Source organism: Chionomys nivalis, chromosome 14, assembly GCF_950005125.1.
Source record: "Chionomys nivalis chromosome 14, mChiNiv1.1, whole genome shotgun sequence".
Lineage (NCBI taxonomy): Eukaryota > Metazoa > Chordata > Mammalia > Rodentia > Cricetidae > Chionomys > Chionomys nivalis.
In genome coordinates, this window is record NC_080099.1 from 7,803,854 (window position 1) to 7,817,242 (window position 13,389).

General features: G+C 48.3%; 1 protein-coding gene across 4 annotated transcripts in view; it reads left to right on the forward strand.

Moving 5' to 3' along the window:
- Kcng2 (potassium voltage-gated channel modifier subfamily G member 2) overlaps nt 1-13,389 on the forward strand; it is a 65,481-nt gene that overhangs the window by 15,172 nt on the left and 36,920 nt on the right. For all 4 annotated transcript variants that reach the window (XM_057788323.1, XM_057788321.1, XM_057788324.1 and 1 more), the window contains exon 2: nt 9,413-9,504. The gene's annotated coding sequence lies outside the window, so the exon portion shown is untranslated. The remainder of the gene's footprint in view (nt 1-9,412; nt 9,505-13,389) is intronic.

Below are 13,389 nucleotides of genomic sequence, written 5' to 3' on the forward strand. Positions count from 1 at the left end.
ATGCCGCTCCCCAGGCTGCCGGATAGAGCCTCAGAGCCCAGCCAGCAGAGACCACCGCTCTAGAGTCCGCCTGTCCTATGCTTCTTTGTAAAATGTGTGTAGATGTGTGTGACAGATGTGACATTTTAGCCATCTTAGTGTATAATTTAGTAGCACCAATTTCATTCACCATGTCATGCAGCCATTACCTCCACTCCAAATTTTCATTACTCTAAACAGAAACAACCCCAACCCCACCACTACCACACACATGCACCATACGTTCTAGTTGTTCCGTCTTTATAACTTGGCCTGATCTAATTCAAGGCTTCTTAAGCTTTTCCCATTTGCAATCCCTTCTCACCCGAAAAATTTTTATGTGACCCTGGATATGTATATACGCACATACACAGTAGGTATAGAGATAAAGCATTTACTGATAATCATGCTGAATTTTTTAAAAAAGATTCTTTGGTGTGTGTGTGGGTATGTGTGTGTATACATCTGTACTACTGGTTTTGTGTGTCAACTTGGCACAAGCCAGAGTCATCAGAGAGAAGGACCCTCAGTTGAGGAAATGCCTCCATGAGAACCAGCTGTAAGGCATTTTCTCAATTAGTGATCAATGCAGGAGGGCCCAGCCCACGGTGGGTGGAGCCATCCCTGGGCTGGTGGTTCTGGGTTCTATAAGAAAGCAGGCTGGGCAAGCCATGCAGAGCAAACCAGTAAGCAGCACCCCTCTGTGTTCTCTGCATCAGCTCCTGCCACAGGTTCCTGCCACAGGTTCCTGCCCTGTTTGAGTTCCTATCCCGATTTTCTTCAGCAAGGAACAGCAATGTGGAAGTGTAAGCCGAATAAACCCTTTCCTCTGCAGCTTGCTTTTTGATGATGGTGTTTCGTCATAGTAATAAAAACACTAACAAAGACAATATCTAATGTTCACCATTAAAGATGAGAGCAAACTTGCATACTACTGTGATAGAGAACTTGTTTATTTTTACAGGAAGGTTGAGCCTTGCCTGATGATATGACTGTGTGGGTTGCAGGGCATCTTCGGTGTTTTTCACAGTTGACTAATGTTTCAATCTTATAGTTAACAATGTTGAGAATGCTACTTAACATAAATATATAGTACATATATAGTACAAAATGACAGTGTATGTTTAGGAACCATTTAAAAGTTGTCGGAAATTTTGTGCTAATCTCAAGCCAAAGTTCATTTAGTGTTTTTTTTTCTTTAAATAAAATTTAAGTCAGCAGCTCAAATACTGACTTTTTAAATTAAATATTCTAACACAGCAGAGTGTCAGGGTATTCTAACATTCTCAGGAATGGCGGTAGGAATATATTAAAAGTCTCCTTCTGTGATTAGACCATTATATTTCTGTAAGAGTGGAAAGCATCGCATGTACAGTTAAAACCCTGCAATTCATAACACAGAATGGTCTTGAATCTGAGCCAAGGTGTTTTAGGTATTGGTGAGCCAATGGTGCTTATTGGTATTGCGTGGCAGATTGGTACACACAGTGCAAAGTGCGTGTGTTGAACACTTAGGCTGCACTAAGGTTGCAGAAATGAGCCATCCCGGGAATGGCTTGGATTTGTGTCTTATTTGATTTTGTTAATATTTGCCATGGTTTGTGAATTTAGAAATCTCTTCCTGTTGTCAAATGTTTCACGGCACTCCCACACATTTTTACATGAGAAATGGTGGCCCTCAGATAAAGAAGCTGTGCTCTTGGTTTTCCTGTCCCCAGAGTTGTGTGGCGTAGTTCACGTCATGAAGCCATACATGGCATGAGGCTGGACCTTCTGCACATGGATGTCCCCTTTTCCAGCACCATTTGTGGAGGCAACTCCTTGCTGACAATTCTATACTCTCCTTCCCAAGTGTGCTGCCCGTAGACAGCAGGATCTATGTCTGGCCTCTTTGTACTACTTTGTTAATATATATGGTCCCACACTGTCAAAACTGCTATAGTTTTTTTAGATCCTTTGGCAGCTGGGCAGGATTCCAGTGTGGTCTTTCCATGCCAGAATATGTGGGCTTCCCACAGGCCACTGTGACTCCATATGCATTAAGATTAGCCTTTTCCATTTCTCTGAAACCCTCTGAGATTTTGACGAGCTGTTCTAGAAAGGCCTTGCTTGTGAGGAAGTCCCAGCACGAGCATTTGGGGTGTGAAGACTTAGGTTAACACACCAAATTCTGACTCAGGGTGCTCTTCTTTCCAGGACCCCAGGGTTTAAGCTGGAAAAGTTAGGGCTTCAAACAGATTTATCTCAGCTATTTTTAGACTTGCAGAAGAATTGGGGAATTTGTTTCATTTTCTAAGCCAGTGTCCTCCAGTGCCGGTGTCTCTTCGTGGAATGAAGAACACAGTCTGTCCCTCTAATGGCTCACTGTAAGGGTTCTGTCCAGACCTGGGACACATCCTGTTTGTAATTCTTGGTCTCCTGCTTTTCTAATGACTGCAGGTTTGTTTGGGTCTTTACGATCTTGACATTTTAAAAGGGAGCTCTTCTCAGCCTGGGAGGCCTTTTTGGCTTGACGAGGACCTTCAGTCATAGATTTTGTCTTTGTGCTCACTGTTCCTAATGATCATCTGGTAATTGGAATGCTGTTCTGCCCACGGTTCCCGGGGGCTTTGCACTTGCCTGGGATGGATGCTGTCCTGTTTGTATCTGTGTATGTTCATGTGACTGTGGTTCTGTCTGTGGGGTGGGAACCCGTGACTGACTATAGAGACAGTGGCCTGTTGGGTCTTGTCCTCCCTCCCACCTGCAGCTCAGGACCAGTGTGTACATTACCTCAGCCCTGGCCACTGCCCTTATACCCACCCAGTGTTCATTTGTACCAAGGCTTCTCCCTCTGCAATAGTAGTCCCTGTGCCTTGCTCTGGGACGGCCAGACCCTCTCCCTATGGGTGCACTATGTTCCTGTGGGTGTCCATGTTTATCCAGACTCTTTCCTGTGCCAGGAATTGGGATCTTCCTTTTGCTTGCCAGCTAGAGCCGCTTCGCAGTGAAGAGCCCCGTGTGTGCATTTGAGGTTGCTCTGGGGTTCTATCCTAGAGTGGGATGGGCTGAGCACTCCTAGACTTCCTGCAGGGAACTGGGTGCAGAGTGACCTCACAGCTGAGTGACACCATCCCATGGTGATAAGGGGCTCTTCAGTCATGTGCCAGTTGGCATGTGCCTAACTAGGGGTGATCACAGACATTTCCACCCAGACACTTGAGGGCCATTTTTATCCTCTGATTGTCCCTCGTTCTCTGTGGGGTTTGGTCCTTAGTCACCCCATTATCAAGAATTCCTCAGTGTCACTTGCTCTTTGCTTTCATTCCTCCCCATTAGACACAAGAGTGGCTTTAGACCCTGGCAGTTCATCCATCTTGACCCTCGACTCCCTGAGCATTTGGAGAAGGCTTTCTTGGCATCCATGGACATAATCATAGGTGGCAAGCGACAGAGTGTTGCTCACACTCAGTTGGCACACACTGATGGGCATGTACAGCAGTGTGTTTTTGTTCTTTTGTCCTGTGGGTTCAAGACTTGCAACATGAATAACATCTTTGTTGCTGGGAACTGCAGAAGAAGGAACCAAGCCCAGGACCACAAAGATCCTGATGCGTTCTGACTCTTAGCTGACCCCAGACCGTCCACAGACTTCACACCCGACCTCAGGCCATCCACAGGCTTCACACCCGACCTCAGGCCATCCACAGGCTTCACACCCGACCTCAGGCCATCCACAGGCTTCACACCCGACCTCAGGCCATCCACAGGCTTCACACCCGACCTCAGTGTGTCCACAGGCTTCACACCTGACCCCAGGCCATCCACAGGCTTCACACCCGACCTCAGGCCATCCACAGGCTTCACACCCAACCTCAGTGTGTCCACAGGCTTCACACCTGACCACAGGTCATCCACAGGCTTCACACCCGACCTCAGGCCATCCACAGGCTTCACACCCGACCTCAGGCCATCCACAGGCTTCACACCCGACCCCAGGATGGCCACAGACTTCACACCAGGATGTCCATGAGGGTTTGGGTGCATAAAATGACTCATTATAATTTCACAGGGACTACACTCTTCTATAAAAAAAACCTGTAAGATGATATTTTCTCTCCTAAAATTGGAATGGTTTCATTCCTTTCACTTGTTACTAAAATTACCTGTATCTTTTGTTCAAAAGAAACTTAAAGGGAAAAACACAACAGGGAAAAACCAAGGAAGAAATGAAAATTGCCTGAAATTCCATACCCAGTCTGTGTACTACGAAGCTTCTTTGGGTGTCCACTCCTGCTGTCAGTGGCTCCCTATGACCTGTTTATCGCCCAAGCACTGTCTTGGGACACTGTTCCCGCTAGAACCAAGAAAGACTGAAGAAAATGCGTAGTCTTAAGGGAAGACTTGGATTTCTTTTTTTTTTTCTTTTCTTTTTTTTTTTTTAATTTTTTGAGACAGGGTTTCTCTGTAGCTTTGGTGCCTGTCCTGGAACTAGCTCTTGTAGACCAGGCTGGCCTCGAACTCACAGAGATCTTCCTGCCTCTGCCTCCCGAGTGCTGGGATTAAAGGCGTGTGCCACCACCGCCCGGCAAGTCTTGGATTTCTGAGTCCATTTCAACTCCATGGGCCTGCCCCCTAGATTGCCTCAAATATTGTCAGGAGGGCCGGGAGGTGGTGGCGCACGCCTTTAATCCCAGCACTCGGGAGGCAGAGGCAGGCGGATCTCTGTGAGTTCGAGGCCAGCCTGGTCTACAAGAGCTAGTTCCAGGACAGGCACCAAAGCTACAGAGAAACCCTGTCTCGAAAAACCAAAAAAAAAAAAAAATATATATTGTCAGGAGGGGGTCGAGCTGATGCGATGGCTGTGGTATTGGGGTGCAGGAGCATAAGGGAAGGATTTTGTATTTGCCAAGAGTGACAAATACAAAAACATTGGTACCAAACTGAGAAGAGTTTTTCTGAGCATAAGCCAAGGTGAAGGAGGCTGATGGTAAGGAAAGGTTAGCAGTTCCAGGTCTGGGGCCCATGCATAACCCCCAAAAAGTGTCCCCTGGAAACCAGGCTAACAGGGCATTGAGAGCCCAGCATTGACCCTAATACATAGCTACCCACATAGCGCGTTGTGGTCTTCAGAATGGAGCAGCAGACACCCCAGTTTAACTGTGTGCCTTGCATGTGATGAGGGGCCTGAAATGATTACTCATTTATTCAATAAAGTTGGAAAAGACATCATCAGTTAAGAACCATAATAACTGTGAAGTAAACTCTCAGGGCTGGGAAGATGTCTTGGTTGGTAAAGAGTCTGTCATGCGAGCATGAGGACCCGAGCTCAGATGATGTCCAGATGAACCCATGTGAAACTGCTCACACCAGCCCACATCTGCAATCGCAGCTCCACAGAGGAAAGTGTCTCTCTGGAGCTCACGGTTACCCAGCCTAGCCAATCAGTGAGCGCCATGTTCAGTACGAGACCCTGACTCAAAATCTAGAGTGGAGGTCAGGGGAGCCGGAGACAGCTCAGCAGTTAAGAGCACTTGTTGCTCTTGCAGAGGACCTGGGTTCCGTTCCCAGAATTAACATGGTGGCTCACAAACACCTGTAGTTCCAGGTGAGCCAGCGCCTTCTTTTCACCACCACCTGTACCAGACACAAATGTGGTTCACATACACACACACACACACACACACACACACATAGGCAAAACACCCATGTACATGAGATAAATAAATATTTTTAAATTTTTAATAAATAAACTGGGGAGGAATCAAAGAAATCACCTGATGCTGACCTCTGGCTTCCAAAGATGTGTGTCTGCCAAGCGTTTGTCCGGACATTCACATAAGCACCTCACACTCCCACACCCATAAACATAATACATAAAATTTAAAAAGTAAAATTTAATTGTCTGGAATGTGTCCTGGTTTTCTGTCATTGTCTGTGAAATACTGGGTTTTTTACTGAGGAAGCTGGTTTAACCTGTGGGTGCTGGGCATTGACTTCTGCTGGCCAAGACCCAGACTCTCCCCAGAGGCAGGCTCCCAGCGACAGCAGACTCTTGGGAACAGAGCGGAGCTTGGAGGAATCTACAGCCAGTTCAGGCCATCCCAATCTTTGGTGTGCCCACCCTTGACCCTTATGGTTCTGTTCTAGCCTGGCACTCAGTGGTCATTAGTGGCTCTATGTCTACCTTGACCCTTGATGATTGACCCTCAGTGCAACTCCTGTCCACTCTGACCCTCCGTGGATCTGTGTCCAGCCTTTATCCTCCATGGATCTGTGTCCAGCCTTTATCCTCCATGGATCCATGTCCAGCCTTGATCCTCCGTGGATCTGTGTCCAGACTTGATCTTCTGTGGATCTGTGTCCAGCCTTGATCCTCCGTGAACCTATGTCCAGCCTTGATCCTCCGTGAACCTATGTCCAACCTTGATCCTCCGTGGATCTGTGTCCAGCCTTGATCCTCCGTGGATCTGTGTCCAGCCTTGATCCTCCGTGGACCTGTGCCCAGCCTTGATCCTCCGTGGACCTGTGCCCAGCCTTGATTCTCTGTGGATCTGTGTTCACCCATGGTCCTCTGTGAATCCACATCCGCCCCTCACCTTCAGTGAACCTGGGTTTATCCTTTGCCTTCAGAGTATCTACATTTATCCCTGAACCTCAGTGGATCTGCGCTCACCCCTGATCCTCAGTTGATCTGTGTTTATATCTGGTTCCCAGTGGGTCTATGCTCATCCGTGGCTCTTGGTCAGGTCTGTGTCTACCCCAGCCCTCAGTGGCTCTCTTTGACCCTTGGCCCTTGGTACACACCCACCTTGTATTACAGTGTGCAGTCACATTTGCCCCCAGTGCCCCCTCTGGACACCTTGTCCACACATCTAAGTACCTTCCTGGTGTAGGACATGCCATCGATAGTGACACACTCCTATCACACACACTGACAGGCAGGAGTGGACCCTTTCCTCAAGCAACCATGAGAATTCCAAATCAGATCCTTAGTTTCCCTGTCGCTGTCAACATCTCTGCCTCTGAGCTATCTGCTCACTGGTCCCCATCCAGGGTGAATATCTCATAGGCAGATGGTCTCCCTGGCCTTGGGAAGGATTCACTCCAACCCCTGTTGGAGCAGGAGGCCAGGACTTGGTAGTTGGTTACCATGACTCTCAGATGTGAAGCCTTAAGAGGGCTCAAGATTATCAGGACTTATATTCATGAAAGAGAGAACAGCATCCAAGGTCCGGAGAAGAGGGACTCTCAGGTGTGCCGGGGTAGTGCAAGGCTGTGTTCTTAGAGCGGTGATGTCCTGTTACCCTTACTGCCTGCAGCTCCTCAGACAGAGCTCTGTGGGCTGGACCTAAGTCCCTCTTCTCTGGGCTGCACAGCAAAAATGCTGACGTAAATAACCACTTCACAGGGGAAAAATGGTCTTAACCATGCATTTGCATACAAATACACTAATTATACTCCTCTTCCTATGTGCTGGAATGGAATTAGCAGTTACAGCTATTCTGGAACACAATATTCTTAAAACCTGTAGGCATATAGGCATGCAGAGATGCCTGAGTACACATGGAAATGTGTTTGCACATGCATATATATGCACACTTTGTATCCATGTGTCTGTATAAATACCTGTGTGTGTGCCTTTATACCCATATGAGCATATATGTGCCTATCTGTCTGTGTGTGTGTCTGTTTGGATGTGCCCGTGTGAACATGTGTGCATGTGTGTCTGTGAGAACATGCATGTCTGTGTGTGCTGGTATATCTATTTGTTACGTCTATGTATGCCCTTGTGTCTGCACATTTGTGTGTCTGTGTGTGTGGATGTGTCTTTGTGTCCATGTACTTACATATGTGTGTGTCTGTGTAGCTATCTGTGTGTACCTGAGCACTGGGGACAAAGGCTTCATCATATGAGTCTAGGGGGACATCTCATGTCAACCCCATGCCAATGCTGAGCATCTTTGTAGCTGGTCAGTGTGTGGTTATAGTGCCTATGTGCTGGGGCAGGAGATCTTTATATTTCTGAAACAGATGAGATCGGGCATGTTCAGAGTGACAGCTAGCTGTAGACTATTTCTGAAACAGAACCATGAAGTTCCTGGGCCTGTCTTTGAAGGCCTTGCCTTCTGTTGACACCCACTTCACCCCTCCACCACACGATCTGTTGCTGCGTATTGTGACTGCCCTTTGGAAGGCAGCAGAGAGAGCAGCTGGTGTTCCTGATGAACTCCAGTCCCCTCACACGCAGGGAGTCACAGCAGCAACACCTTAGTAAAGACTCCTGCTGTCAGGGGACAGCCTCGGGGACTGCTTAGCAGTGGAGTTCGCTAGAAAACCAGATTGGACTGAGGGAACAAACTGCAGCCTTCCAGGGAAGTGTAAATCCTGGAAATGGCCAAGAATGAGCATCTTGTTTCTTTTTTATCCTGTTGTGGCCACAGCATCCAAGCTGAACAGGCACTTTTCTAAGTCAGGGAGCCAACCAAGCTAAACAGAGGAACAGATAAAGGTTCAGGGAGTGGAGCGGGGTGGGAAGATGCCAGCGATTGAAGGGCAACCTTCAGGAGGGAGGGCCGCGAAGAACAGGGCACGGGCATAAACAGCGAAGCAGAGGGGGCTTTGGAAGGGGGTTCTGTCTAGTTAGGACCCTTAGATGGATGACCCACGAGGCCTGTGAGCCTGGGGTTAGGCGCCACTTAATGGTAGGGTGGAGGCCCTCTTTCAGAGATGTGGGTCAGAGAGTGAGGAACAGGCATAGCCTGGCTAGAGCCACAGGCCTGAGGGAGTTTCTGTCTTTCTGGAGAAGGGAGAGCCTGGCAGAGGAGCTTGGGAAAGAGGAAATGAGAAGAGCCATTCCTCCCTCTGTGGGCGGGTGGGATCCACAGATCCAAACCCCATTTCCTGAAGGAGCAGGACATCTGGTGTGAACAGAGAGTGAGGCAGAGGAGGTTCTGTCTGGTTAGGACCCTTGGATCAGAAAGACTGGGCTTTGGGTCTGAGCTTCGGGACTTGGTTCTTGCCTTCTCTGGTGCGATGTTCCCGAACACGTGTCTCATTTGTTAATGGAGGACAAAACACTAAGGAAGAGGAACCGATTCTGAGAAGCTATTATGTTTTCGTTGGTCTTGTCAGAGCCCTGCACTGGGAGGCTCATTTGCACAGTGAGGACGTTGTTGGGAGAGAAAGCACAAACCACAGTGATCCAGTTAAATGCTCTCAGAATAGACGTAAAAGGTCCCTGAAATGGCTCTTAACCAGGGGTCAGGGCAGCGGAGACTAATTCCATGGGGTCCCAAAGTCACATGAAAATCAAGGCAGTGGATGGCTGTGTGCGTGCTATAAGGAACGGAGTGTTGTTCTCCAAAAGCTGGGTGTCCCTGGACTAAACATGGGGTTTGTCCTGTCATTACAGGGGTTTGAGAGGCGCGGCAGAGACCTCACGAGATGGCACCAGATGACGATAGACACGTAGGATGAGGCCCCGCCTGGAAACTGTCATCACGGGTAAGGACAGGGGCTATTGAGCAAGGGCCTATTGCCTGAGAAGAAGCAAGGGTCCACCATGTGCAGCCCCAAGGCAACATTAAATGGCAGATAGCATTACAGTTGGATGGTAGACTGGATGTGGAGGAAAAAGCAAAGGATGAACATTCAACCAAGGATGCCCATGGTGTTCTGGGAATGCCGTCCCAGCTTATGGGTTGGGGAAGCTGGCACGGGGGAGCTGTTTCTGGAGCTAACACTGTGTTTCATGTATTAAAAACCCACATGATGGGTATGTGTGGGAAGGTACCATCGTCCTTCAGAGAGCTCAAAGCCTCCTCAACCTGCCTCTCTCTTACCTGCCTGCCTTGCGGGGGCAGGTGATTAACTAGTGAAAGCCAGGTGTTTCTTAGAGGATGGAGCTTGGAATTTCCGCCTTCCTCCTGCAGGGACAGGGGCCCTTCTGTCACCCCAGCCTCTGCGGGAAGAACAGCAGCTTTACAGCAGGGAGAACCGTTAGGAACCACAGCGGCCCTGTCCACTCACGGAGCACAGTGGATGTCCACCTGCCTCCTCTCAAGTATGCCCACATCAGTCTGGTTCCTGGAGCTCTCCCTGCACCCCACACTCTGTCCAGTGCCAGGCTCTCCTCACCTGCCTTCTTCCCTTCCCTCCCTTCCTCCCCTCCTGCATCTCCTGACTCCTCCTCCTTACTCTCCCCTTTGCCCTCACCTACTCATTCTCTCTTCCTAGCCTGCCCTGCCCATCCTCCCTCCTTCTTCCTTCTTCGCTCTCCCTTTCCCCTCATAACCTCTCCTCCTCACCCACTCCTCCCCAAATCCCCCTTGCTCTCCCCTCCTCTCCTTTAGCATCTTTTCCCTTCTTCCCGGTCCCTCTCTGGGTTTTGTTTTGTGTTCTCTTCTTGGGTGTTTTCAGGTAGTGCATATGTTCTCAGGCATGACTGACAGGTGAAGAGAGGCATGGTGTGGTCAGGCTTAACCCTGCTCTTCCCACTCAGTTCCTGGTCTTCCACCCAGGGAGTGGAGAGTCCTCTTCTGCACACAGCATGGGTGCTCCTGGAGCCAGGACTGGGTAGATGAAGGAGGCCGTCTTTCCTGCAGTCTTGCCTTGTACCGCCCGTAGCTCTGTCTCCATAAGTCGCCACCTCTTCAGGCTGACCCAAAGGTGCCTTGGTGGGGCACCCCGAGCTGCCTTCTTTACTATCTCAATTAACATAGCCCCCAGAGGTAGTGGAGGACCATAATTGCCCTAAACTCTGGCAATGAAGGAAGGATGTTTTCTAATTTCCTCTGCTGTGTATCCCAGCATTCCTCGAGTCAGTCATTAAAAACGTCTTGATGTCTAACCTGAGTCCCTTCACTGCTGTTTGTTGACTGTGTTACCGTCGCCGGGGATTTTCATTGAGAGTCTAATTGTTGTTTTTCTCTCGACACCCACATTGTTAGTACTATGTTTGGGAAGTGAGAAATCAGAGACTGTGAGTTGCAGAACAAAACCCAAATTTGTTTGGCCACAATAGTCTAAAAGAAGCAATCTTTTCCTCAGATGTTGGTCTCACTGACAGACACAGTTGAGGAAGTCAGCAGGTTGTGTGAATGAGTGCATAAGAAGACCAGAGGCCTGCACCTCTGTGTTGGGCTAGAGTCAATGTGGGCAGGAAGCCTGGTACCTACCCTTCGAAAGAGCAAGAATATGCTCTCCCCGCTCCCACCCCGGCCTGTACATTTCAGGGGCTGGAGATGGATTGGGTTTCTCATGAGAAGCCCCACAGCACCCCACCCTCCCAGTCACGGGATGCCTATGGAAAGCTTCCGCCCAGAGTCTTGAGTCGCCATCCTCGGACTGTAGGCAGAGGTCAAAGGGGAAACCTGGGCTCCTCCCATCTGCCAGTCACTAGCTGTTGTTCAGTGCCTTGCAGCCTGAGTGGACAGTCCAACAACATGGGACACAGGTGTCCAGAGTCCAGCAAAGAAGTCTGCCACCATACAAAGAATCATAAAGATCTCAAAATGAGTGAGAAAGGACAATCAGCAGATCTGAGGTTAAGATGGCCAGACACTAGAACTTCCGGACAGCGATATAATCCCCTACTGTGAAGATGTGGCGGGGATGTGAGCAAATGGAGCCACCACCATGGATCAGAACACACAAATAAAAACTGACTGAGAAATTTAGAACTGAGAAATACAAGAAATTAGATGGAATTCTCCAGGGATGGGCTCGGCCGAGGTTGGCGTAGACAGACGGGAGTGAACCAGAGACAGAACAACCTATTGTGCTTGGTCTTCAGCCATAACAACAAAATTCGGAGGTGGTAATCAGTTTTGGCAGTGCCAAGGACTCATTTTGCCCACAGTACTGATGGGATGCAAAATGGTCCAGCTATTCTGGAAGACGCCTTGACAATTTCCATTGGAAATAAACTTGCAACAGTCAGCCAATCTAAAAAAAAAATGATAACTCAGACCTTGGTCAAATTTAAAACTTTTTCTCTCCCCAGAGCGGGTCAGGGCGGGTGGAGGCATATAGGAATGGTTACAGCAGCTTTGTTCATAATAGCAAAGTCCTGGAAATAATCAAAATGCTCTTCAGCTTCCGGATGGTTGGTCAAACTGTAGTTCACCCTGCCAATTAGTTGCGAAAGGGTGCCGTGTGCACAGAGGACCAGGTCATCTCCAGGGAACTGTGTGAGCTGATCCCAGAATAATCGGGCTCCATGATTCTGTTTTCTCAGCCTCCCAGAATGGCTCAACTGGGACTAGAGAGCAGGCTGGTGACATCACGGGTAAAGAGTGGATATGGCCCGAGTATAGCAATGGGGGAGCCAGCAAATGCTGGTAAGCTGGATGCTCAGTCAGACTGTGCCCTGCCGTGCCCTGCTGTGGGAGCGGCCTATAGGTTTTCAGGTGTCTGTCGTATGTACTGGGGAAGGGGCAGCAGGATCTCTCCGTGTTATACTGATGGCTTTATGTGAGTCTGCAGGGTCTCCAGGGCAGTGACAGCGGCCTCGCCCTGTGCATGGGAGTCATTAGTAACCAGGTTCCCTCGTGCCTATGGATTTGGAGAGTTATGTCCCATAAATCATAACTGAAAAACACTTGTCAATTTCTCTGTCAACATTATGGCTAAAAAATGGATCTAATTAGCAAGTTTTCAGTCCAGTTCATTACACACTCTTTTGTATATGTGAAAATTAACACTTGGTAGTTGTGTTCCTTTGACAGAGAAAACAAACCCATTTCAAAAATAAAATGACCAAACTCATATATGAGTATAACAATCAGAAAGATGGGTCGGGTGGTGGTGGCACACACCTTTAATCCTAGCACCCAGGAGGCAGTAATCCCAGCACTCGGGAGACAGAGGCAGGCAGATCTAGTTCTAGGACAGGCTCCAAAACTATAGAGAAACCCTGTCTCAAAAGAAAAAAAAAAGGAAAAGAATAAAAAACAATTAAACAATTAGAAAGCTGACATTATAGGCTGAAGCAAGAAGATTGCTGCAAGTTCAAGACCACCCTGGACTACAACATAGTGAGACCCTGTCTCAAACAATAACAAAAACAAATAATAGACAAACAAATAAAACTATTTCAGCCGCTTTCTCAATCCATAAGTAATTATTACCCCAATTCATATGATGGTTTTCTTGGTAGAATGGGTAAGATTGAAAGCAAGGTGGGGCTGGAGAGATGACTCAGTGGTTAAGAGCGCTGGCTGCTCTTCCAGAGGACCCAGGTTCAATTCCCAGCACCCACACACAAACATTTCACAACTGTCTGTAAATTTCAGTTCTAGGGGATCCATCACCCTCACACAAACATACATGCAGACAATACACCAATGTACATAAAATGAAAATAATTTTTTTTAAAAAAAGTAGCAA